Source organism: Nicotiana tabacum, unplaced genomic scaffold (assembly GCF_000715075.1).
Source record: "Nicotiana tabacum cultivar K326 unplaced genomic scaffold, ASM71507v2 Un00315, whole genome shotgun sequence".
NCBI classification, from domain to species: domain Eukaryota; kingdom Viridiplantae; phylum Streptophyta; class Magnoliopsida; order Solanales; family Solanaceae; genus Nicotiana; species Nicotiana tabacum.
In genome coordinates, this window is record NW_027438552.1 from 10221 (window position 1) to 37685 (window position 27465).

General features: G+C 36.4%; 1 long non-coding RNA gene across 1 annotated transcript; it reads left to right on the forward strand.

The window, feature by feature from the left end:
* Nucleotides 1–19070: 19070 nt before the first annotated feature.
* LOC142179079 (uncharacterized) lies at nt 19071–20871 on the forward strand. Its single transcript, XR_012707207.1, has 2 exons — nt 19071–19831; nt 20618–20871. It is a non-coding gene; the product is annotated as an uncharacterized LOC142179079 (long non-coding RNA).
* Nucleotides 20872–27465: the final 6594 nt, after the last annotated feature.

A 27465-nucleotide genomic window follows, 5' to 3' on the forward strand; every position in this document is an offset into this window, starting at 1 on the left:
GTGATTTTCAGAAAAACCAAACATATATACCAGAAACCCAGGAATGATACCAAAATACCGACAGTATCACAAGAAAAAATAGAATGTATTCAGAAATGAGATATGACAGTAGATTTTCTGATTTCTGTTCTCTCGGCTCCCAAATAAAGACACTAGACCCTCAATTTAAACAGTAACAAACTGATTCTGACTTTCAATAGTGAAAGAAAGTAGATCTCCTCAGTTTAAACTCTCGAACTCTGGAATTTTTAAGGTTCAAAAAGCCCTATTTCTGTTTTTGTTTTATTTCTGAAAATCTGCTCTCTCCAATTTCCTTCTGAAAATTTCAGCTTATATCTTTACTTAAACTCTCAATTTCTAACCAAAAAAAAATTCCCCCCTCCTTTATGTCAGATTCACAACTTCTTAAATAAGCATTTCAGTTAGTGCATCCTCCACTTAATATTCTACTTTTCATTTCTTAATTAACCCATTATACTAGTGCTGATTATTTTAACAATTAGTGCACCTTTCAGCCCCTTAAAATCAGCAACAAGTGTCATTCCCATTAAGAGGTGTTTTCACTTAGTCTAATAGCAGCCCTAGTTTAATTAGTAGGTATCCTAATTCCCAAACTACCCCTTAAACTACCCCTGATATTACTGTATTGCCCTAAGTTTACTAGTCTGGAATTAAAAAGTTCAAACCCAAAACTGATTTCTAACTATCTCCTAATTGTTTACAGTTATATCCCAATTCATATCCTAAGCTCAACTCAAAATCAGATCACAAGGGGTGTCAATCAAATGACATGAGTTGATCAAATTGGAAACCAATCCTGATCAGCTCATATCAGATGATCAACAGGGAGAAAACAATGAAGCAAGCTTCTTTCAATACAAGCTTAAACACAGAGAAGAAAAACATGCTGGTAATTACACTGAAACGAACAAAATCATGCTTCTCTAATTTTTTAATCGATTTTAATTGACGATACTTATTTAATCGACTATATGAACTATTATATGTAACAACTAATCAACAAACAACATATACTAAACAGGTCACCAAATGACTCCAACTTTTTGGACACTTAGCAGGGAACCTATCTAAAACACTTAATGAGTTTTAGTCCAGTTGAACACATAGTTCATCATACATATATGTTTAACAGTCAAACAGAAAAATCGACCAAATAAAAGATCTGTGGAAGATGAACAGAACTGAAAGAAAAATATAATAAAATCACATCAATTAAACTAACATACAAACAAACAACAAATAATACACAAAATATGAATAGAAGGAAAAGAAAGACTTATCTTTGAAAGCTCATGAATAAAGGACCCAGAGCTCAAGTGGACTCGACCATTTTAGGTCGAATGGACCTTAATCAGGGTGTTCTCAGTTGAGAACACCTAGATTAAGGTCTATTAGACCTCAATCTCCCGCTAATTTGGACAAACCCCCAACTTTTGGATTTCTAGGGTTCACAGGGGTGTTTTTGGGATTCGAGGGTTTCTGGTTAGATTCGAACCCAACCTTCGTTGGTTTAGGCCTAAGGGGGGTCAGGGGAGTGTTAGGTATCAGTTTGGGATGGTTTGGAATGGGTTGAGTCTTGGCTCGAATCTTCGATTGAAGATTCGAGCAGATGCTGCTAGATTCGAGCCAAGGGAGTAAGGGATTTGGGTTCAGGGAGTGAAGGAGGTGCTATGGTGTTAAAGGGGTGACCGGAGGTGTAGATGTTGTCGGGTTTCAAGCGAAGAGGGCTTAGGGCGGCTAGGGTTTGGGAGGTCTGGGTTCGTCTCTGGTGTTGAGAGAGACGAGTGAGGAGGGAGTGGGGTTGGCTATGGGGGCGTGGGGTGTGAGGAGGGATTTATATATGGGGTAGGAGATTAGATCCTGGCCATTGGATCAAGTTAGATCTATGGCTAGGATCTATTTTGTAATAGGAAACGGTGTCGTCTCAATTAAATAAGACTAGGTCGGTCTAAGGTTTAAATGGGTCGGGTGCTGGGGAAGGCCATGGGATCGTTAGATTAGATTGGATGGACGGCTCAGATCAAATGCCCTATGCGGCGTCGTTTGGGGGGCGTCTCTGAAAGACCTGGTTTGGACTGGGTCAATGTAATTGGTTTGGGCCTGAATTTTTGGTTTCACCTGGCCCAATCCGAGTTTCCTTGATACTTCACCCATTTTCCTTCTTTCTTTAATTACCAAAATTAAACAAAAATCCTAAATAAATTGTAAAATCAAAAATAAAATTACACACATATTATTTAACACCTATAATAATTAACACACAAATTAAACATTAAATAAAATCACACAATGACAAGAAACACACGTGCATATTTTTTGTGATTTTCTTTTAACCAAATTATGGTTAATTAATTCCTAAATGTACCATTAATTCCTAAATGCATGCAACATGTATTTTTGTATTTTTAACTATAGCAAGGTGAGCATTTACGGACAGAACAATTATCAAAATGTCACGCAAATTCTCAAAATTGTACCCGAAGGTAACTTATTTTATTTTTTCGATTTCTTTTGGAGTAGTTTCCGTGAAGCAAAGATCACGTTCTCACATCTAGCATGACCGTGAGTCCTTATATCGCGAATATTCGAATTTTGTTATATCTTCCATGATTAAATGATGACTTCTATATGTTGTGAAGGGCATGTGAAAGAAATGGTGATATTTAATATTTGAGGAGCGTTGGCTCAAGTTATAAAATGAATTACTAAGTAAGAAATGAAAGAAAGAGAAAGAATTATTGAATTATTCCCTTGACGAGATAATTGTGAAATTGTTGATATATTCCTTGCCAGGAATTTTATTGTCAATTGTTGTGCCCTTATTGGAATCCCGATTATTATCCAGTTTACTTCCTTGCCCCTTATCTGTGATTGTTTTTTGGGTGAGGAAGAGTGATAAAGCACGAAGGGTGATGCCGTGTATTGTTTGATATGGTGAGGAAAGAGTGTAAATCACGAAAGGTGATGTCGTGCCGTACGATGTGCCATTCCGTACTGATATCTATTGATTATATTGTGAGGAAAGAGAGTAAAAGCACGAAAGGTGATGCCGTGTACAGTTTTATTTTATATATTGCTTGGGTGAGGAAGAGAGTAAAAGCACGAAGGGTGATGCCGTGCAGTTTATATTGATTCTTGTGGTGAGGACGAGAGTAAAAGCACGAAGGGTGATGTCATGCACTTGTACTTGATATTTCCTGATTCTAATTGAGTTATGTTGTCATGTACGTTTATTTACTGATTTTCCGTTATACTTGATTTTATTTCGATGTTATAGATTCCCTTACCCTATTTACCTTGTTTTTGTTGCTTGGGTGAGGAAGAGTGTAAAGCACGAAGGGTGATGCCGTGTATTATTTTGGTGAGAGAGTGTTAAAGCACGAAGGGTGATGCCATGTATTGTTTTGGTGAGAGAGTGCTAAAGCACGAAGGGTGATGTCGTGCACTTTCTGTTTGCTGTGTTTACTTGTTATTAACAGTTCAAGTGTATTAACTGTTTAGATCCCTTTACTGTTGTGATCCTTTGTGTTGGAATCCATAGTGTTTACAATACCTCGCCTTATTTTTTTTTAATATGTTCAATACTTCAAATTTCAAGAATTGTTACATTTTTAACTCAATTGATTTCTCAAATAAAGTTTCCTTAAACCGTTTGAGATTGTACTTTACTTAAAAAGGAATTTCTACTATGTTTTGATTTATTAATTTCTCGTATTAAAGGTAATGATTCCTTCGATATGGTACTTTAATTGAAAATGGTATTTTCTTTATCAAATGATTTCTAAAAATAACTTCATCTTTTCTTGTTGATTTCCTAATTGGGTTGGAAGTTGGCCTCTACTTTATGTTAAGTGAATGAGGCTCCTTGAACATTCTTAATTATATTGGGTTATGGAACCTATGAGCTGAGTAACATAAAAATATTGTTATGCAATGTGAGACAGAAATATGTGGGCACAAGATGCTGGGGAAAATATTATGGTTTTATTTAATGGCACATGAGTTATCCGTGCGATTGTGACATAAATATGGGCACGAGGTGCTAAGAAAATATGAAAGTGGGCCGAGACCTATATTATTTATGATTATGAAATGAGGTGTCACAAGGTGACCTTTACTCGAAAGAATTATATTCGAAAGATGCTTATCTGAAAGATATTTATTTGAAGGAAATATATTCGAAATATATTTATTGAAAAGCATATTATCTTAGAGATGATTACTTGAAGGAATTATAGGCGAAAGATTTATATTTGAAGGACTTGATTAATTGATTGCACTTGTAATTATTATTTGTTGAGAAACATTTATGGTGTTCTTGTTGCCTGCTATTTATTTCACTGGTTGATTATTGTTTCCATCATTGTTATTTGCTTCCTATTATTTTTTTGTATATTATATTGCACAGGATTATTTAGTAGTCTGGTCCTAGCCTCGTCACTACTTCGCCGAGGTTAGGCTAGGCACTTACCAGCACATGGGGTCGGTGTAACGACCCGATCGGTCGTTTTGAGCTCCGGCGCATCATTCAGCAGTTTGAGGCCATGATCAGCTTCATCTCAGGTATATTGACTTGAGTGTATGGTCAGAATTAAAATTCAGGAAGTTTGGAGTCAAATCTAAATGGAAATTCTCATTTTGAAAGCTTAAAATTGAAGAAATGATCTAGGATTGGAATTTTGAGTAAAAGACCTCGGAATTGGGATCCGAAGGTTCCAGCAGGTTCGTATGATGATTTCGTACTTGGGCGTATGCCCGGATCGGATTTTGGATAACCCGGAAGCGTTTTGGCGCCTATTGTGGAAGATAGCATTTTAGAAGAAATTGCATCAGTTTGGCTTAAAATGTATTTTAGTGTTATTGATGTTCGTTTGGAATTCCGAGACTGGGAGTAGCTCCGTATGGTGATTCTGGATTTGGGAGCGCGATCGGAAGTGAATTCGGAGGTCCGTAGGTCATTTTGGAGTCGTTTGGCTAAATATAGAAATTTGAAGGTTTTTGAGAAAATTCGACCGGAAGTGGAAATTTTGATATCGGGGTTGGAATGCGATTCCGAAAGTTGGGGCAAGTCTGTAATGTCGAATGTGACTTGTGTGCAAAATTTGAAGTCATTCCTGAATGATTTTGGTAAGGTTTGAGACACTTAGTCTCTTTTAAGGAAGCTTAAGTTGGAAAAGTCAACCGGATATTGAGTTATGTGTTAGAGCGCTCAAAATGTGAATTTTATGGTTCGGATAGCTTTGTTAGGTGATTTGGGACTTAGGAGTGTGTCCGAAATATTTTTGTGATGACCGGTGTAGAATTAAGCTTGAATCGGCAAAGTTAGTATTTTGGCAAATTCCGGTTGATAGGTAAGATTTTGATCCGAGGCTCGGAATGGAATTCCGAGAGTTGTTGTAGCTTCGTTATGTCATTTTGGACTTGTCTGCAAAATTTGAGATCATTCGAACTAGTTTTGACGTGTTTCGACATCGGATGTGAAAATTTGAAGTTTCAAAGTTCATAGGCTTGAATCCGTGGTGAATTTAGTATTTTTGCGTTGTTTTTGGTGATTCGAAGTAACAACTAAGTTTGTGTCATATTATGGGACTTGTTAGTATACTTTGTTGGGATCCCATGAGGCTCGGACAAATATTGGAAGAGTTTTTGGAAGATTTTTGCCGTTTTGAGCATAAATGTAATGATCTAAAGGTTCATTTTTAGTTCTAGAGATCTAAATTTGATTCCGAAACTTCCAGAATTTTGAAATGAATTATAGGACTGATCTGGAAATTTTGGTCTAATTTCATCAAGTCGCGATTAGGTTTTTGACGCGAAACATGAGTAATTGTTTAACGAGCGAAATGGATATCACACTAGGCAAACGAGCTCCGAATTGAGTTTCGATTGAAGAGTTGTGTTTGTATTATTATTTGTGACTCATAGGAACAAGAATCGTCTAATTACGAGTTCGTATGATGGAGTTAGAGCCTTTTTAGTGAAAATAAAAGCTGCTGCAATTTCTGCTGCTAAGCTGTCTTTGGACAGCAATGTGCAGTCGTGGAGGGTACTTCGGAGACCTATACCTTTTGATCTACAAGGAATGTTGAGATGATTAAAAAATGAAAGTTATAGCCCTTCGTATCTAGTTTCCAGAAAGCTAAAGAAAACGTAATTTAGATATTTGTAAAGAAAGTTATGATTGATTGAAGATGACTGGTGGAGCAGTTTCTCCAGAAATTTTCTGATTTCATGGAGCCGATTTAGAAGCTCATATCTCGGGATATATAAAGAGTTATATAGTGTACAACCTATCAAATTAAAGATATTTGAGTCTAGTTTCTAATTCTTCAAACCGTTTGTTATTTGTATATTTATACAAGACGTTTTAGGTGTTTAAAGAGAAGGTGTCTGACAAGGAACAATTTTAATAGGATGTACAACTTGTATAGCACAAGTGCAAGGTACAACTCGACGAAGCACGGCAGATTCTTTTAAACACGAATTTGGCTTATTTCTTTCATTTCTTTCATTTGGCTTGGATTATTTTGGAGAGAATTTCAAGGGGGATTTCATCAAGCATCAAAGGTGAGTTGTTTCTACTTATTTCCAAGTTAAATACATGGATTAGAGCTGAAAACTCAAGTAATTTATGGACAAAAATGGTGGTTTAGGGCTTGAAACTTAAGAGAATTAAATGGTGATTTGAGGGGTAAAATGAACTCCGATTTTTGTGAATTTGGTATGTATAGACTCGTGGAGAGATAAGGGTCGTATTGATGTAAAAATTTCTGAATTTCGAGACGTGGGCCCGGGGCTCGGGTTTTGCTAATTTCGGGATTTTCGACATTTTTCGAGTCTTTTCGATTGGGTTATATTCCCTTAGCCTATTGTTACGTATTCGTTGTGGTTTTGACTAGATTCGACGCGCGAAGAGGTCGATTCAAGAGGAAAGGGCATTGCGGACTAGTCTACGGCCGGTTAGAGGTGAGTAATAGATGTAAATGTTGTTCTGAGGGTTTGAAACCCCGGACCTTCACATCGTAACGCTATATTGAGGTGTGACACGCACTCCATGGCGAGTACGGGGTCGGATACTATTGGGGATTGTGACTTGGTCCATCCCGTGTGATGTTTATACTATACTGGTGATTGATACACATACTTCATTGATATTACTGAGCTTGATGCCATGTTTGGGGCCTTGAGCCGATTTGTAAAATCCTTCGAGGATTGATATTACTTCTTAGCATGATTTGTATATCATTTAATTTCAGTCCAAGGTTTTAAATGCTGTTTTGCAAACTCAGCCATAATTCTAAGTGTTGAAAACTTAAATGATATTTTTAAATGTATTCCGGGCTGGGAACTTCTATTTTGTAAATGCCCAAGGGGCTTATTATATTATTTTCTGGACTGATTATAAAGTGACTTGAAACAGTGGTAACAATGACACTGTGTGATATACTTGAAACAGTGGTAACAATGACACTGTGTGATATACTTGAAACAGTGGTAACAATGACACTGTGTGATATACCAGAAACAGTGGTAACAATGACATTGTGTGATATACTTGAAATAGTGGTAACAATGAACTGGATGATATACTTGAACAGTGGTAACAATGGCACTGTATGATATAAATTGGTCAGGCAACAATGGCTGACCGGTCAGGTAACAATGACTGACCAAGATATTGCGCTTGGGCTGTAGGAGCCCCTCCGGAGTCTGTACACACCCCCAGTGAGCGCCGTCAACGATAAATAAATATGGATGGCTCGGGCTGCACGCCGCAGTGGGTACTGGAATGTACCATCATATGCATTGCATTGCATTGCATTCATGTATTTGTATTTATACTGGTGTTTAGCTGCTCAGTTCCATATGTTGCTGTATATTCGGATTGTAGCTTACTTTGTGTATTTACTGGATTTTCTTATCTTCGGACTGTAGTTAGTTTTATTACTCACTGGGTCGGAGTACTCACTTTACTCCCTGCACCTTGGGTGCAGATCCAGGACAGTCTCAGGCTCAGTAGATCCAGTTGATCAGCAGATCCAGCCTATGGGAGTATCGAGGTAGCTGCACGGCGTTCGCAGTCATTGATCTTCTCCCTCCTATCCTATCTCTTTATTTCCGCATTATCGGACTTTGGATATACCGTGTATTAGGATGATATTCTGTATTCTAGAGGCTCAGATTCGTGACACCAGGTCCTAGTGTGATTATATTGTGTATTTTGTTAAAATCTTCAGTACTTTAATCTTGCTTAATTGATATTTATTTCCGCTATTTTTGATAAATTGGGTTAAGTGTTGAATAATGGTCGGGCTTGCCTAGTAATGTGTTGGGCGCCATCACGACCGGGATTTGGGTCGTGACAAAGTTGGTATCAGAGCCTAGGTTACTTGGTCTCGCGAGTCATGAGCCAGTTTAGTAGAGTCTCGCGGATCGGTACGGAGACGTCTGTACTTATCCTCGAGAGGCTGCCGAACCTTTAGGAAACTTCACATTCTTGAATTCTTATCGTGCGTCCTTGATTCAACTTGAAAAGAAACTTTTGAAATTCCTTCCGCGTGATCGTATGCACCAACGGGCGCTCAGTATCAGATGTGTCTCGATGGCTTTTGATTCCCCGATCGAGGGGCGAGGTATAATCTCTGTGAGTTTGAAGTTAGACCAGTCTGGAGGACTTGAGGCCAAATCTTTGCCAATGGCTTGAGCACCGAGGTTGTGACACCAGTCTTGGGTAGATTTATTATGGATTTGTATTAGCAGTATTATTAAATCTTTACAATGCAGTCTTCTGCTTATTCAATTCTGTTGTTATCTAATTGTTGGCTCTTAACGGTTATCGGATTAAAAATGGAAATAAGGTAGATAGTTTAGTTGGTTGGCTTGCCTAGCTTTCATTAGTAGGCGCCATCACGACTCCCGAGGGTGGAAAATCCGGGTCGTGACAAGTTGGTATCAGAGCTCTAGGTTACATAGGTCTCACAATTCACAGACAAACTTAGTAGAGTCTGAGGGATCGGTACGGAGACGTCTGTATTTATCCCCAGAGGCTACAGAGTTAGGAAAAGTTTCGCTCCCATTCTTCTCTGTCGTGCAATTTTGTTCTCTCATTGCTAAATTGAAACCTCTACTCTTGTCTTTTCACGAATGGCGAGGTCACGTGCCGCTTCTTCAGCCAAACAACATCACAGACCGATGATAGATCAATTACGTCTTCGGAGGCTTTGCGGATGTTGGATAGGTCTCACCAAGCTCTTTACTACCACTTTCAGCGGTGCATCTTTTGAGGACCCACGAGATTATCTTAACCGCTGCTATGAAGTATTGCTGAACGTGAGAATAGTCGAAAGCGATGGGGTTGATCTTGCTGTGTTTCAGATGACAAGTAGAGGTAGTGGAAAGCTAATGTATTTACTAGACCAATTGTGGCTCCGATGGAAGATGTAGACGTATCAATAGATCACCTAATGAATCATGTTGGGGTTCAACGTACCTTGACGTCTGGTTGATTTATTTGAGTTGGGAAGGTCAAATATTGTGGATTATCGGATATTGTGACCTATGGCTTCGTGCCAAGTGAGGGGAGTCCACTATCAACGATCAAATTGCGGGGTCATGTGTTATACCAATTTTGGCCTGAGATGTATTTATGTGGTATTGAAAGGTTTTCCAAAACTTGTATATGATCAAGAGCTGAGATTTGAATGGGATGATGATGAGACTTGAGATATTCCTGCGTCCTTAATAATTCTACATTTCAGTAACAGCGGGGTAATGAAAACATATTCAGCATACTCGTAGTGCTTAAGTTAATCACAACATTCGCGTGGGGCAGTCATCTTTTAATGTACCAGTGGCATGGAATTTCCTGCAATGGTTATTTAAGTTATCCGGTATAGACTTAGTATGAGCAGTCGAACTGCAGATGGGTTGTTATGAAAATGGTGATACTAGGAACATCCTGAGAAATTATCCTAGACTTGGGAGAGACATATTTCGTCAAAGCACTTAGGCTACGTGCCTCATTGCAGTTACTACTCCACTTACATGACCAACCATAGGTAGGGGTCAGGATATTAGAGGTGGAGGTGAGACTCCTAGAGGTGAAGACCCAGTCCGTTGATATATTTTCTATGGTATGGCTGAGGTTGCTACACCAGACGGTATCGTTATAAGTATGGTCTCGAATTATTATTAAGTCAAAATTTCCATAACTTGATTCTGTTTTGAGTATCGAGGAAAGTTCTCCCATTGTGCTCCACTTATGAGTAAGCTTCGTAATTCTTAAATCGACATATGTGAATACTTCTGTTGGGAGATTATATGGAGATAGCCATGTCTATCATTATGTGTTGGTCACTAAAAATAGTTGTGAGGCTAAAAGTGACTTTTGTGAATCAATTCGATGAGTTTGATGTAATTTCTAAATAATTGATTTTAGTTGTAAATTATATGCCCTATCGGTATGGGGGATCCTTGTATGTTGTGATTTTGTTTAACGAAGATTATTTGAAAGAAGGAAGAAAAGGAAATGGAAAATTTTAGTTGGCACAATGTGCAAAATACTTGTGATTCAGAGTTGAGGATGAGAATATTTAAACCGGGCTACAAGCTGAGGTGGATGTTATACAAAGACGAGGTCCTGGTGGTGAAAATTTTATGTATTTAAATTCTCCTTTTGTGAAATTTAAAATTTGTGCTATAGCACTTGTAGGGAGTCATGGCTATCAGGCTTATTTGAAAATTCTTGTATGAATATTTCTGTGCATAATTTGCCAAAATTGTATTGTAACTATTGAGTTTTAGCCTACAAGGTGAGAGCCCAGGTGGCGTTAATTGTGAATCGCTAATTTGGGTAAGTAATTATGAGGTCTTCATGCTACGTTGTTAAGCTTGAAACAAGAATTTATTAACATGAAGTTAATTGGCAATTTTGTAATCGATTATGTACCACTATTAAAACCAGAGATGTGGTTAATGTCATACATATGATGTGTTTCATGTTGAAATATCATTATGATAGTGTCACTCTTGTAATGCGGAGATTAGTGTTATTGATAAATACATTGTGGTGCTTTGTTGGGTTGTGGACATATCGTTAGGTGTTGTTTTGGTGTTACTCTGGCAGGTGGATAGGCCCAATAACAGGGGAGACTCTGCCGAAATTTCTGAAAAAATTGGGAGTTAGAAAACAAATTGGGATATTGAGATGTGCAAAGAAAGAGATAAGTTACATTATGTGTTTGAGGACATGCTCTACTTCTCATTTGAGGACGAATGACCCTAAGTGGGGGAGAATGTAATACTCCGTATTTGATGGGTGCGTAGGCACGAGTTGCTATAGCCAGTCGAGAGTAATATCGTGTGTTGACGTGAAAATCGGACCTTTCTGGAAATGATTGGAGTGTAAGAAATTTGGTCTTAAGTTTACAAATATGGATAAAGGAAATAATCTCAACTGAAATGGTGTTGTCGGACCTATGTCGAATGCGATAATGTGGGATCAATCGCGAATATTTGGGTAGAAGTAAAAGCATCAATTTGGTAACCTGAGAATAACTTTTAGTACGTTCGAGGACGAACGTTTGTTTTAGAGGTGGAGAATGTGACGACCCAAAGGGTCATCACCTATTTTCTTATCCATTTCGAGCTTCCGAGCCCTTGAAAACCTCATTTACAGTTGCCTCAATTTGCGTGCACAGTCCGGGCACGTAGCCTGAAGCTCAAATATGAAATTCTGTGAAAATTTGCTTAGTTTTGATATTAAAATGAATAAATTTGACTTCGATCAACATTTTGGGTAAACGGACCCGGACCCGTAATTTGACGGTCCTTGGAGGTCCGTCCGTAGGAAAATATGGGACTTGGGCATATGCTTGGAATCAAATTCCGAGGTCTCAGGCCCGAAAATGAATTTTTGAGTAAAATTGTTTTCTGAAAATATTTAAGGAAAATGGAAATGAAATTTGATTAGAAAGTGATGGTATCGGGCCCGTATTTTGGTTTCGACGCCCGGTACAGGTCTTACATATGGTTTAAGCACTTTCTGTAAAGTTTGGTTTAAAACGGACGTCGTTTGACATGTTTCGGACTCATAATGGAAAATTTGATGTTTTATGAAATTTGAAAGAATTCTTAGATTTTAAAGCTTAATTCGTGGTATATGACGTTATTTGGGTGATTTGATCGCACGGTTAAGTTCGTAGGATGTTGTTGAGTTAGTGTATGTGTTTGGTTAGGAGCCCGAGGGCTCGGGAGTGTTTCGGAGGTGTCTCGGAGTGATTTCGGACATAGGAAAATTGCAGAAACAGTACCCATGAATAGTATCCCGTGAACAGTACCCATGAATAGTTCTCCGTGTACAGTACCCGTGTACAGTATATATAAACAGTACCCCGTATACCGTACCCCGTGAACAGTACCGTGAACAGTTCTCATGAACATTAAAAAAATGCGTGAACAGTAACCTCGGAAATTCTAGACAGAATGTTAAGTTTTGAAAATGGGACGAACCCATTTTCCATTTTTACCAATTTGGAGCTCGGGGAGAGGCTATTTTCGGGAGATTTTCAGAAAAAAACAATGGGGTAAGTGTTCTTAACTTAATTTTGGTTAGATTACCCGAATCTATTACTAGTTTTGGCATTTAATTGGTGATTTTAGTTGGAAAATCTTGAAAACCCTCTTAGTTTAATTTGAAGATTTGAGGGTCGAGTTGATGTCGAATTTTGGTAAAATTGGTATGGTTGGACTAGTGGTTGGATGAGGTTTCATATTCCGAAATTTTTGTCAGGTTCCGAGATGTGGACCCCACGGGCTAATTTTTAGTGCAATTTCGGATTTTTAATGGAAAATGTAGAACTTCATATGGAATTAATTCCTATAATTTTTATTGACTGAATCGAATTGTTTATGCCTAGATTTGAAGCTTCGGACGAATTCGCGAGGCGAAGGCTTGTCGAAATTTTGAATTGGTAGCAAAGCGAGGTAAGTGTTTGGTCTAACCTTAGCTTGAGGGAATAAGAGTTGAGTCTTAATTGCTACTTGCTATTTGTCGAGTACGACGTATAGGCATGGTGACGAGTATCTATACGTTGGTGTCTAGCATGACCGTGAGTCCTTATATCACGAATATTCGAATTTTGTTATATCTTCCATGATTAAATGATGACTTCTATATGTTGTGAAGGGCATGTGAAAGAAATGGTGATATTTAATATTTGAGGATCATTGGCTCAAGTTATAAAATGAATTACTAAGTAAGAAATGAAAGAAAGAGAAAGAATTATTGAATTATTCCCTTGACGAGATAATTGTGAAATTGTTGATATATTCCTTGCCAGGAATTTTATTGTCAATTGTTGTGCCCTTATTGGAATCCCGATTATTATCCAGTTTACTTCCTTGCCCCTTATCTGTGATTGTTGTTTGGGTGAGGAAGAGTGATAAAGTACGAAGGGTGATGTCGTGTATTGTTTGATATGGTGAGGAAAGAGTGTAAAGCACGAAGGGTGATGCCGTGTAATATGATGTGTCATTCCGTACTGATATCTATTGATTATATTGTGAGGAAAGAGAGTAAAAGCACGAAGGGTGATGCCGTGTACAGTTTTATTTTATATATTGCTTGGGTGAGGAAGAGAGTAAAAGCACGAAGGGTGATGCCGTGCAGTTTATATTGATTCTTATGGTGAGGACGAGAGTAAAAGCACGAAGGGTGATGTCGTGCACTTGTACTTGATTTTTCCTGATTCTAATTGAGTTATGTTGTCATGTACGTTTATTTACTGATTTTCCGTTATTACTTGATTTTATTTCGATGTTATAGATTCTCTTACCCTATTTGCCTTGTGTTTGTTGCTTGGGTGAGGAAGAGTGTAAAGCACGAAGGGTGATGCCGTGTATTATTTTGGTGAGAGAGTGTTAAAGCACGAAGGGTGATGCCATGTATTGTTTTGGTGAGAGAGTGCTAAAGCACGAGGGGTGATGCCGTGCACTTTCTGTTTGCTGTGTTTACTTGTTATTAACAGTTCAAGTGTATTAACTGTTTAGATCCCTTTACTGTTGTGATCCTTTATGTTGGAATCCATAGTGTTTACAATACATCGCCTTATTTTTTTAAATATGTTCAATACTTCAAATTTCAAGAATTGTTACATTTTTAACTCAATTGATTTCTCAAATAAAGTTTCCTTAAACCGTTTGATATTGTACTTTACTTAAAAAGGAATTTCTACTATGTTTTGATTTATTAATTTCTCGTATTAATGGTAATGATTCCTTCGATATTGTACTTTAATTGAAAATGGTATTTTCTTTATCAAATGATTTCTAAAAATAACTTCATCTTTTCTTGTTGATTTCCTAATTGGGTTGGAAGTTGGCCTCTACTTTATGTTAAGTGAATGAGGCTCCTTGAACATTCTTAATTATATTGGGTTATGGAACCTATGAGCTGAGTAACATGAAAATATTGTTATGTAATGTGAGACAGAAATATGTGGGCACAAGGTGCCGGGGAAAATATTATGGTTTTATTTAATAGCACGTGAGTTGTCCGTGCGATTGTGACATAAATATGGGCACGAGGTGCTAAGAAAATATGAAAGTGGGCCGAGACCTATATTATTTATGATTATGAAATGAGGTGTCACAAGGTGACCTTTACTCAAAAGAATTATATTCGGAAGATGCTTATCTGAAAGATATTTATTTGAAGGAAACATATTCGAAATATATTTATTGAAAAGCATATTATCTTAGAGATGATTACTTGAAGGAATTATAGGCGAAAGATTTATATTTGAAGGACTTGATTAATTGATTGCACTTGTAATTATTATTTGTTGAGAAACATTTATGGTGTACTTATTGCCTGCTATTTATATCAGTGGTTGATTATTGTTTTCATCATTGTTATTTGCTTCATATTATTTTTTGTATATTATATTGCACATGATTATTTGGTAGTCTGGTCCTAGCCTCGTCACTACTTCGCCGAGGTTAGGCTAGGCACTTACCAGCACATGGGGTCGGTTGTGCTGATACTACACTCTGCACTCTTTTGTGCAGATCCCAGTGCGGTAGACTTCAGACCGCAGTGAGATTGCTGCTTCTTGTTCATCAGGCGATCCGAGGTAGTCCTGCAGGCGTCCGTAGGCCTTGGCGTCTCCTTCTATCTACTATTACTGTTTCTTTCATGTATTTCTAGAGACAATGTTGTATTTATTTCTTTCAGACCTTTATTTGTAGTACTCCTAGATAGTCTGTGAAGTTGTGACACCAGCCTTGGGTAGATTTGTTATGGATTGGTATTAGCAGTATTATTAAATCTTTACAATGCAGTCTTCTGCTTATTCAATTCTGTTGTTATCTAATTGTTGGCTCTTAACGGTTATCGGATTAAAAATGGAAATAAGGTAGATAGTTCAGTTGGTTGGCTTGCCTAGCTTTCACTAGTAGGCGCAATCACGACTCCCGAGGGTGGAAAATCCGGGTCGTGACATTATTGGTGCGCGTATTATGCTAGATGTGGCTTAGGCCTCTATTGGTGTAACATGTCACCAAGGTAGTGTGTTAGGTTAGAGGAGATCGTTGGGATCATTAATAAAAATAAACGGATTCGATTTCAGCATGTTTGATGGGTAAACATCAAGGTTCGGTTCAAAAAAAAAATTCTATGGTAATTGCCAGAGGAGAAATGGCTTCATGAATGGTTGATCTGAGAAATGGTTATGGTTTATGCGTGTTTAATTTATCGTTGGCAGTATATGAAAGTGTTGGAATGAGACTTTAGCTAATAAGAGGTTTTCTATCGGTATTTGGTTGTTATGGGCAGCTGTTGTGAATAGAAGTTATTGCTGCGAGCGTTAGAGTTATATGGTATATCATAGGATTGCTCCCGAGGTTGCAGGCATGGGTTACTATAGCTAGTTCGGGTCTATTCAAAGTATAGGTGTGAGGTTTTGATCGTATTGATGGTTTCAGAAGTGAAAATGTGGTTCTATGGTTTATGGGCTAGATTGGATTGTGTAATTTTAGTTAAACGGTGTTATCGGACCTATATGAGAAAGGGTGACGTGGGATCACCCCCGGCTATATGCATGGTAAGGTTATTCAGCGATTGGTAGGCTTTTAGAATAGCTCTGGGTACGTTCGAGGACGAACGTGTGTTTAAGTGGGGGAGGATGTAATGACCCAACCGGGCGTTTTGAACTTTTGCACTTTGATCGCCAGTTCCCAGGCATGACTTGCCTCGTGTAACGAATTATGACTGATGTAGATCGTTGGTTTTGGTTTTCAGGAAAAATCAGAATGAATTTGAAGGAACAGTCTCAGTTGAAAGCTTTGAATTTGAAAGGTTTGACTAAGAGTTGACTTATTTGTATATGAGCTCGGATCGGAAATTTTATGATTTGGATAGCTTCGTTGGGTGATTTATGACTTAGGAGCGCGATCGGAATGCATTTTTGGAAGTCCGTGGAAGGATTTGGCTTGAATTGGCAAAGTTAATATTTTGGCGAATTCCGGTTGATGGGTGAGATTTTGATCCGAGGGTCGGAATGGAATTCCGAGAGTTGGTATAGCTTCGTTATGTCATTTGTGATGTGTGTGCAAAATTTCAGGTCATTTGGATGTCGTTTGGTCGACTTTTTGATCGAATTCGGATTTCGAAAGTTTTGGAATTCTTAGACTTGAATTCGAGGGTGATTTGATGTTTTGATGTAATTTTGAGCATTTCGAAGGTTGGAACAAGTTTGAATTATGTTATGGGGTGTGTTGGCATGTTTGGTCGGGATCCCATGAGGCTCGGATAAGTTTTGGAAGATTTTGCCGTTTTGAGCATAAGCATGTAATGATCCAAAGGTCCATTTTTAGTTTTAGAGATCAAAATTTGATTTCGAGACTTCCAAAATTTTGATAATGAATTATAGGACTGATCTGAAAAGATTGGTCTAATTTCATCAAGTCGCGATTGGGTTTTTGACATGAAACATGAGTTAATTGTTTAACGAGTGAAATGGGTATTGAACTAAGCAAATGAGCTCTGAATTGAGTTTCGACTGAAGGGCTATGTTCGTATTATTATTTATGACTCATAGGAACAAGAATCATCGAATTCCGAGTTCGTATGATGGAGTTAGAGCCTTTTTAGTGAAAAGAAAAGCTGTTGCAATTTTCTGGGCAGTTTCTGCATTTTTCGCACGTGTGAACAGTAACCGCACCTGCGTGAACAGTATCCGTATACAGTACCATGTACAGTAAACATGAACAGTATTCGTGTACAGTACCCATATACAGTACAGTGAACAGTACCCATGAACAGTAAAATGCGTGAACAGTAACCACGGAAATTCTGGACAGAATGTTGAGTTCTGATTTTCCATTTTTACCAAATTGGAGCTCGGGGAGAGGCGATTTTCGGGAGATTTTCAGAGAAAACAACGGGGTAAGTGTTCTTAACTTAATTTTGGTTAGATTACCCGAATCTATTACTAGTTTTGGCATTTAATTGGTGATTTTAGTTGGGAAAATCTTGAAAATCCTCTTGGTTTAATTTGAAGATTTGAGGGTCGAGTTGATGTCAGATTTTAGTAAAATTGGTATGGTTGGACTCGTGGTTGGATGAGGTTTCATATTCCGTAATTTTTGTGGGGTTCCGAGACGTGGGCCCCACAGGCGAATTTTTAGTGCAATTTCGAATTTTTAATGGAAAATGTAGAATTTCATATGAAATTAATTCCTATAATTTTTATTAACTGAATCGAATTATTGTGTCTAGATTCGAGGCATTCGGAGGTCAATTTGAGAGACAAAGGCATCGCGAACTAGAGGATTAGCCGGTTCGAGGTGAGTAATGATTGTAAATGATGTCCTAAGGGTTTGAAATCCCGGATTTGCACATCATAGTGCTATATTGAGGTGAGACACACGCTGGATAATAAGCACGGGGTCTTTTACTACCGGGGATTGTGACTTGGTCCATCCCGATTGATGATTTTACCGCATATTTGATTGAAACTTATTTGTTATCATCATGATTTGGGCTGATTGTCATACTTGGGCTTCGTGCCAATTATTTGAATCCTTTGGGAATTTTTATCACTTTTTTCTCACTGTTTTGACTTATATTTAAACTCAGTCCTGTTGATAATTATTGTTTTACAAACTCAGCCGCTTTTATGCAGATTTGAAAACTCAAATGATATTTCTAAATGGTATTTTGGGCTGAGAACTACTGTTTTACAAATGCCCGAGGGGCTTATGATGATTTCCGGACTGAGTGAGGCCGAGAGCCATATGTGAGGATATGCTGAGTGATATGAGGCTGAGGGCTTGAGATACTATTTATGCCACGAGGTGGCTTGAGTGATGTGAGGCCGAGTGATATGAGGCCGAGGGCCTGAGATACTTTATATGCCACGCGGTGGCTTGAGTGATGTGAGGATATGCTGAGTGATGATGCCACGAGGTGGCTTGATATAGCGCTTGGGCCGTAAGGGGCCCCTCCGGAGTCTGCACACCCATAGTGAGCGCGGGTACCCATTGTTCTGAGTGATTGATATTATGCCTGAGGGGCTGATATGAGTGATTATGAGGTAGCCCGAGGGATTGATACTATTCTGAGAGTGAGCCCGAGGGGCTGTTACTGTTTTGATATTGAGCCCGAGGGGCTGGCACTGTTCTGATATTGAGCCCGAGGGGCTGGTTCTGTTGATATTATGCCCGAGGGGCGGTTTGTTGTACATGTTTTTCCCGAGGGGTTGTTTACATTTCTATCATTTTTGTTACTCACTTGTAAACTACTTGCTTTACTTGTTGGAAAAAAAGGGATTTTCACTTGATTTCTCATTGCTTTACTGTTTAAAGTGATTTACTGCTTCAGTATGTAATACCTTGTGTTTTTGCGTGATTTCTTGCCTTCAGTCTTTATTTATTATTATTACTCACTAAGTCGGAGTACTCACATTACTCCCTGCACCTTGTGTGTAGATACAGGTATGTTTTGGCTGATCGGAGGCAGAGTCATTAGGGTTTAGCAAGGTAGTTGCCGGCGTTCGCAGAACTGCTTTTCTCTCTCCTCATTTCATTAGTCTCTATTTATACACTCCAGGCTTTCAGTTGTATTTATCCCTTAGTAGATGCTCGTGATTTGTGACACCCCGGTTACGGTTGTTTCGGGTTGTGCTTCTGTTAATTATATCATTAAATCATATTTAAACTGTTTATTAATGTTTAACTATTTTTGAAAAGGCGATATGGGTTTGTTGGCTGGCCTTGTCTTCACTAGAGGCACCATCACGACCGGAGCAGGGTTTGGATCGTGACAATCTAGGAGAAAGATGTCCCTGCTGGATTACTCTATCCAATTCCATTTAGATTCCTTGATCTACCTTCTTCCGCATGCCAAAAGGCTGAATTAGGATCTCTGTAGTTTCCTCTGGACTAGCATTAGAATTGTATAGTTCTCTATCACTATCCGTTTCCTTATTTTCTATTTCTTGATCATTCTCCTTAGTTGCTATTTGCATATGATTATCATATTCAGTCTCTTGATCAGTTTCCTCATCCGCCAGTTTCATATGACAATTTAGACCACATGCTACTTGTTCCCCGTATAGCTCGACAGCTAGATTAAAATCTTTCACATCGTTCACTCCTTCCCCCCAGATATTCCCATTGTCTTTGCAAGCAGATTGGCAAGGTTCAGAGGGAATTCCATGTTGTACATTAATAACTTCCAACATCCTTTTCTTCTTATTAGCCCTTTTTCTAGCTCTAGCACTTTGATAGGAGTTGTTGGAGTAAGAAGGTGAGTTATCTGGACTGATGGTGGAATTCTGATTCGTATTGTCGATCACATTACTACTTGTACTTGTCCCTTTCTTGTTTTTGTCAATTTCTGGATCATGTGCTTTCTCCGAATCCCTCTCATAGTTGGTAATTAGTTGTAAATCATTATTCTGCTTCTCCTCGACCATGTGAACTTGTTCCGTTCTAACCAATAGTTCTTCTCCCCTATTCATCATCTGGTAGATGCTAGGGGATTCTAGATCCTGGAGATTCTTTTCTTTCTCAGCTTCTATTACAGAATCAGCCCTTCCATTTTTCTTATTCTCGCTCATTGTATTATTTGTCTCAGCTGCAATTGTTATAGGTTGTCTCTGATTTTTAGGAAATTGTTCTATTCTAGCTAGTAACTCATCTCCCATGTTCATCACCTGGAGATTCTTTTCCTTCACAACTTCTATTATAGTATTAGTTCCTCCGTTATCCTCGTTCTCCCCCACATTGTTAGTTGTCTCAGCTGTTCTTGTAGTAGGTTGTCTCTGTGGTTCAGGAACTTGGTTGATTAGTATATAGATTTGTTTGGTCACTTTTCCTTTGTTTTTTGCTTTGGCATTGATCTGCGTATGAGCTATTGTTGTACTACTTTCTCCTTGGGCAATTTCTTTCCCCTTGGTAGTAATCTTATTTGGTTGTTGTTGGTTCACCATTATGTTAGTTGAGGTAGTTGGCTACTCTAACAGTGATGGAATGTTCAAGATATTTTTTCACATTATACTTTATCTTTTGACATAATTATTTATAATTTCAGGTCATACCATCTGATGTTGGATAATTTAGCGGGTAAAAGATTTCAAAATCATGAAAAGTTGCGGAAATCATTTGAAGACCATCATTCGTCTGGATTAGTTATATAATGACATTAGCTATTTGGTCTAAACAATATATTTTTATGTTTTAAATTACTGTGATACTAATGTTTTTGATTAGTACTTTCTTTTGTTTGTTAAGATTAATGAGATACATTATGTTTTTTTTAATTAATATTAATATATTTTATTATTTGAGTCATATTTTGTACGAATGTAGTAACTATTATTAATTGTGGCTAAATTATTTATAATTGATGTAAAAAATTTGTCGTTAAAGATATTGACGTTTAGAGGCAATTTAGTTAAACATATTAGCCATTAGAATGGAAGCTAAAAGGGGAAACTAAGATGTTTTCAGAAAGGATATTATGGCCATTTTAATTGCCATTAAAGATGCGAATTTTTAGTGGCAATTATTTTTAATTTAGCGGCTATAAAAAATAGATTCTAAAGAAGTATAATTATCCGTTTAGATTGGAATTAGTAGCCATTATAATTGCCACAAACAATTACCCTTAAAGATGCGATTTTTAGCGGCAATTATTTTGAATGTAGCGGCTATAATAATGGACACTAAAGAAGTATTATTAGCCATTTTGGATTGGATTTAGTAGCCATTATAATTGCCGTAAATAATTGCCGTTAAAGATAATAACTTTTAGCGGCAAAAAAAATACCGTTTACCAGCTTTTGCGAGAATAGCCACTAAAGGCTTTGCCGACCCCAGTTTCAGCGGCAAAAGACCAATGGTCGGTAAATGATATAGCGACTATTATTATTGCCGCTAAAGCCATTTTGTATTGTCACTAAAGGTCTTATTTATAGTAGTGAGGTTGAGGTCGAGGTCGCGCCAGAGGCCGAGGCAGAGCTCAACCTAGAACACAAGAAGCAGCACCAGCAGTGAAGCCTCGGGTAGATTTTGATGAGGAGGTTCCAGCTCAAACGGTGCCTGTTGGACCAGCTCAGGTCCTGAATGGGTACCCTAGTGCTTCAGGACACTCTATTCTGTTAGGTGAGCCTTATAGAGAGTGTGGCCTAGGCCGGTACATTTCCCATGGCATCAGCCGTCTCTCAAGCTGGGGGATGAGCACAGATTCCCGCTACACACACTCCGGAGCGGATGGCTCCCTAGTATCAGATACCAGCTGCCCCGCCAGTTGGGGTAGTTCAGCCGGTTATTGCGGCACAGGCCGGTGATAGGCCCGCCATGTCTTCTGAAGGCTTATTGATATTGGACAAGTTTACCAAGATCTTCCTAGTTCACTTCAGTGGTGCACCTTCTGAAGACCCATAGGATTATCTTGACCGTAGCTATGAGGTGCGGCGGAACATGGGTATAGTTGAGACCAATGGAGTCAATTTTGCTGTGTTTCAGATGACGCGTTCCGCCAAGAGGTGGTGGAAGGATTATGTATCTACCGTACTAACTGGGTCGCCTGCTCTTACTTGGGACCAGTTCTCTCAGCTATTTCTAGAGAAGTTTCTTCCTATCACACTGAGGGAGGATTACCGCTGGCAATTTGAGCGCCTCCAGTGGGGTAGTATGTTAGACGTCATCACGGTCCCGACGGTGGAAATTCGAATCGTGACACTATAATATGAATATAATTATTATAATTTTTCTAAATGGATGGTGTTGAATTTGTCAAATAGAGAATTTCTTTTAATATATGTCATAACTTTACTAATAATTATTATTTTGTTTTATTTCAGTAAGAAATTAAAGTGAATTCTTCTTCTCATTTGTACTTAATATGAAAGTTTAATTTTTTATTATTAAGATTACTACATAAGAAGTTAAATTATAGCTTGATATATTTTATTTATTAATTAAAATTATTGTTTATATTTTTGTATTTAATTTTATCTTATCCATATAGCATGACCATATGAATTATTATTCAAAAACTCTCTCATCTCAAAAAATAAATTAGTCTTACTATTATATATATATATATATATATATATATATATATATATATATATATATATATATATAGGAATACAATTATTACAACTTTTCTAAATGGATGGTGTTGAATTAGTTCAAAGGTTAAACAGAAACTTATTTTAATAAATGTCATAAATATACTAATAATTGTATAATTAATATTTTGTATTATTTTCAACAAGAAATTAAGTTGAATTCTTTTTCCTGTTTGCACTTAATATGAAAGTTTAATTTTTTTTATTAAGATTACTACATAAGAAGTTAAATCATATATTTATATATTTTATTTATTTCTTGAAATTATTGTTTATGTTTTTGTTTATTGGTTTATCTTATGCATATAGAATATAGCATGACCATATAAATTATTCAAAACTCTCTCATCTCAAAAAATAAATTAGTCTTGTTATTTTATTCATCTCCTCATTGATGTTATATATTTATATATTTTTTCTTTTTTTTAATAGTAATAATTTTTCTGAAAATATATAGCTATTTAATTATTTTAAATTTTAATTCAAAAAGAATAACTAATTATTAACTAACCTAACTAATTTTGTCCTAAAAGTTAATACTTGTTGAATTTTTGTTGCGATACTTAGCATCATCACATTGATTTGCTTCTCCTATTCTATATAGATAAATTACTGTAAGATATACCTTTTATTTTATTTTTTAAAAGTAATTCTTCAGCGTTATAATAGTCTCACCAAATTCTTTGCTGCTCTTCTCCTATATCCACTAAAAGAGAACACCCCGAGATAGAAATAAAAAAAGACGAAGAAATCAGCATAGAGTAACATAGTTCACCAAATACAAACTGGATCATTACAATTGTACTTGTTTTATTATATTGCAATTTTCTGCTCTCTACATAAAACCAAAAAGACTTGAGCATGCTTCACGAGTATGTCTAGAAACTATTGCAAAGAATAAGTCTCAAAACACAAATTAGAGACCCAAAATCCACAGGACAGAAAATTAAGAAAACTTTTAAAAAGAAATTACCAAATTTCTATAGGATATAAGTACTTCACACACAGAGAGAGAGACAACGATTATAAAAAGTGGTATATATTGTCGAATTTGGTTTGCTATCAGTTCGACTTTTATTTTATAATAAAAAAATAAAATTTTGTCTGTGTTTTAAAATTTAATTCCATACAGTACCAAATCAACCACGCACTGTTTATTTTGATTTTTGATTCGATTTGGTATTTCAGTTTATCTTGAACTCCCCTACTCAAAATGAACTTATGTATTTTGTTCTTTTCTAATTATTTGTTGTTTTTCCCTCATAAACAACTTGGAATGTTCTCTACCAAATGTATTTCATTTTTTGTCAAGAAAAAGACTTGTATGTTACTCTATTTTAAAAAAACAGACACTCGCCGCCCAGGTGTAATTAAACAAAAATATTATATTAAGAAAGAGATAAAAGAAAATAATATCCGATCCCTTACATCTCTTTCTGGCATAGTCTTGCTCTGTGATGATCCACCAAGATCAAAATATCTATTGTTAAAATAGAATTCATATGACAAGGAACAAAAATGAATGAATAATCTAGAACGTAAAGTTCTTTAATTTCGATTTGACCATCCTTATAACAATATAAAATCAATAAAATGGCTAATAAGGGGACCAAATATATGTTAAAACTTTTTTGTGCCAATCGACTCACGGTAAGAAATTGACTTGTGAAATCTGGAATACTGATTTTTTAAAAAATTTTACCGTAACACATTCAAGAAACTTTCCATTTCCTCGTCTGTATTTCTGGTCGAATCTCAAACAGCTAAAGATTGGTAGATAATAGATTAATGCAAACCGGCCAATACGATTTTCCAACGACAAAAAAGTCACCTGCAACTAATGCATACAACAAACCAACAATCGCATGCATGTTTTATTGACATATGTTAAACTCAGAGAATTTTAAAAAGTAAAAGAAAAGATTAATGTTTATATTTATGCAAAATGCAGAGACATCCAAAATTGTTCCTAGTAGTATTCAAGATTACAAATTTCAAATACTGGAATAAGACCTTTTCTAAAGTTCATAACAAAATTCAAGACCAATAAGAGGAAAACAGAAAATGAAATGAAATAATCAATAAAAAATCAGCTTTTTAATTGTTACTATAACTTATTTTGTAATGTTGGGTAATGCTAATAACCTGCGTATGTCAAGGCTCATGCGATGGGTCGTGAAGTCATGATCGAATATAGCGCTTGCTTGATGAATTTGATTAAGTTTGCTGAATGAATTTGGTACGAATAATTTTTTTTCAAGATTCCACTTGTCACATGATTAGATAACATAAGTACTAACACATCCCACTTGGTGTGCTTTTGGTACCGAAAGTGGAATACCAAACAACATATTAAACTAGTAACTAATATGGATTAACATGCAAAAGATATACAATGGTAGCTGGATAGGAGAAAACATGCCCGTTTCTTGTTTTATCAACACTTTCACATATTAAAGAAAGGAACTTGATTTGTCCTAATACATATTCAACTACTAATGAAGCGACAAATAAGAGAGTACGTACAGTTGCGTGGAGTTTAGAAATTCTTAATCAACATTAGACCGTAAAGGTTAAGTTATTTGTGATTAAGACAGAAATGACGATGATCCCTTCTTCTTTTCAAATGTTAGCAAAACCACTTACCTAACAAATTACACAAAAAAATGGTAGCATTTAGTGGAATGTCTTTTTTATGAAAATGACTCACAAGTCTAGGGGTAGCAAACGGGCGGCCTGGTCAGATATAGGCGGGTTGAAAACAAGTAATGCAAATACGGATAAATTTCCCGATTCGATCTATATTTAATACAGATAAAAAATTAGTTAATTGGCGGATAATATGGATATTTGTATGATGGTTTCTTGAATACAATCACTTTTAAGAAATTCCTAATCTTCCAAACTTGAAGAACCTCTAATTTGAGTCTTTACATATGTAAAAGTTAAACTCAAAGATTATCCATCTTTTATGGATCTTATTTATATTTGAGAAAACTACCTTCTATAGGCCCTCAAAATTTTAATAGCCCATATATTTTTCCACTTACACGAAATGGCCCTTCGGCCCAAACATATTACATCTAATAGCCCGAAATGTCTATTTTGTATATTTTTGGTATAGCCACAGTCTATTTTGTATATTTTTTGTATAAAGACAGTCTATTTTGTATCATGACAGTCTATTTAGTATATATTTAGTAGACGGACAGTCTATTTTGTATAATGACAGTCTAGTGTATATAAATTGTATAGTGATAGTATATTTTGTATAGTGACAGTATATTGTATATAAATTGTATAGTGACAGTCTATTTAGTATATAAATTACATAAAATTTGTATATAGAATGTATCGTGCATCTTGCAATGTATCCATAATATATCATTAATGTATCCCGAGCTCTTTTGTATATCCAATGGGTATAGACTGTTCTACAATGTATAAATTTTGTATATATAAAGTGTATCGTGCATTTTACTACGTAGTGATGTAGTAAAATGTATATATGAAAGATTTTCTAGAATTTAATATTGTGTTAAAAATTACAATGATGATAGTTATTGACAATTTATATCTATTATATAGTATTTATTTGAATGTACATTTACGTTCTTTGTACGTAAAGGGGTATTTGATTTAAAGAATGAATAGCGGCTCTTAAAAGTTTGGCCTGAGCGGCCGACAATGATAAAATCTCTTTATATTTGGTCCACTTTTAAAAAGTTCGTTATCCAATTCATTTTTTAGTGGATAATATGGATGGATAACTATTTTTTCTTAAATCTATTTTGCCACTATTCACAACTATCTTCAAACTTTTTAAATGCACAAATGGCTTTTCATCTTCTGCACCATGCATGTTATTAATAACTTAATTGTTACGTTACGTATTTATAGGTTCAGAAATGTTTGTAAAACTCCAAATGTCTATATAAGTTATCAGTGGATTAATAATATATTATTTCCTTCTGTTAAGAAACTTAGCTCAAAGTAATAAAATAAGAAAATAGACAAGAATGTAGGGAGCAATAGAGAAGAGATTCTTATTTCTTCCATGTATTCAAGTATTTTCCAAGTGTGTATAATGTGGTGCCAAAACTCTCTATTTATAGGATTACATAGAGGTATACAAAAGAATGTCATAAACATGACATTAAACATTTGAGATCATGGGGAGGTTATGGAGGTGTGGGAGTTACAACTATAATGGTGAGAAGTAGTGAAAATTATCTATATACTGGAGAAGAGTAGCGGGAGTAACCTTTTTTAGGAGTTATAGACATCCACTAATATAATTATAATATTTCATAGCACTTCCCCTTGAATATCTATAGATAATGTGCCTCGTTAAAACCTTACTAAGAAAAACCATGTAGGAAAAAATCTTAGTGAAGGAAAAAGAGTACACATATCTTATAATACGCATTACTTGCTGTCTCATTAAAAACTTGTCAGGAAAACCCAGTGGGATAAAACCTTAGCTAAGGGAAAAAGAGTACAACGCGTATTTGCCTCCACCTGATGAAAACATCACTTTTGTTTCTCGGAGACGACGAATTCCAAGCTTGTATAATAACTTCTCTAATATTGAGATCGGCAATGCCTTGTGAAGAAGTTTGTCAAATTATCACTTGAACAAATTTGTTGAAAAACGATCATGTCTGAAATAAAACTTTGGTGAAATATGCTTTATTTTGTCCCCTTCGATATATCCTTCTTTCAATTGAGATAAACAAATATCATCACCTTCACTATTATTGGAATCTTTTCTTCAAGAAAAAGTCACACATCTGTTGTG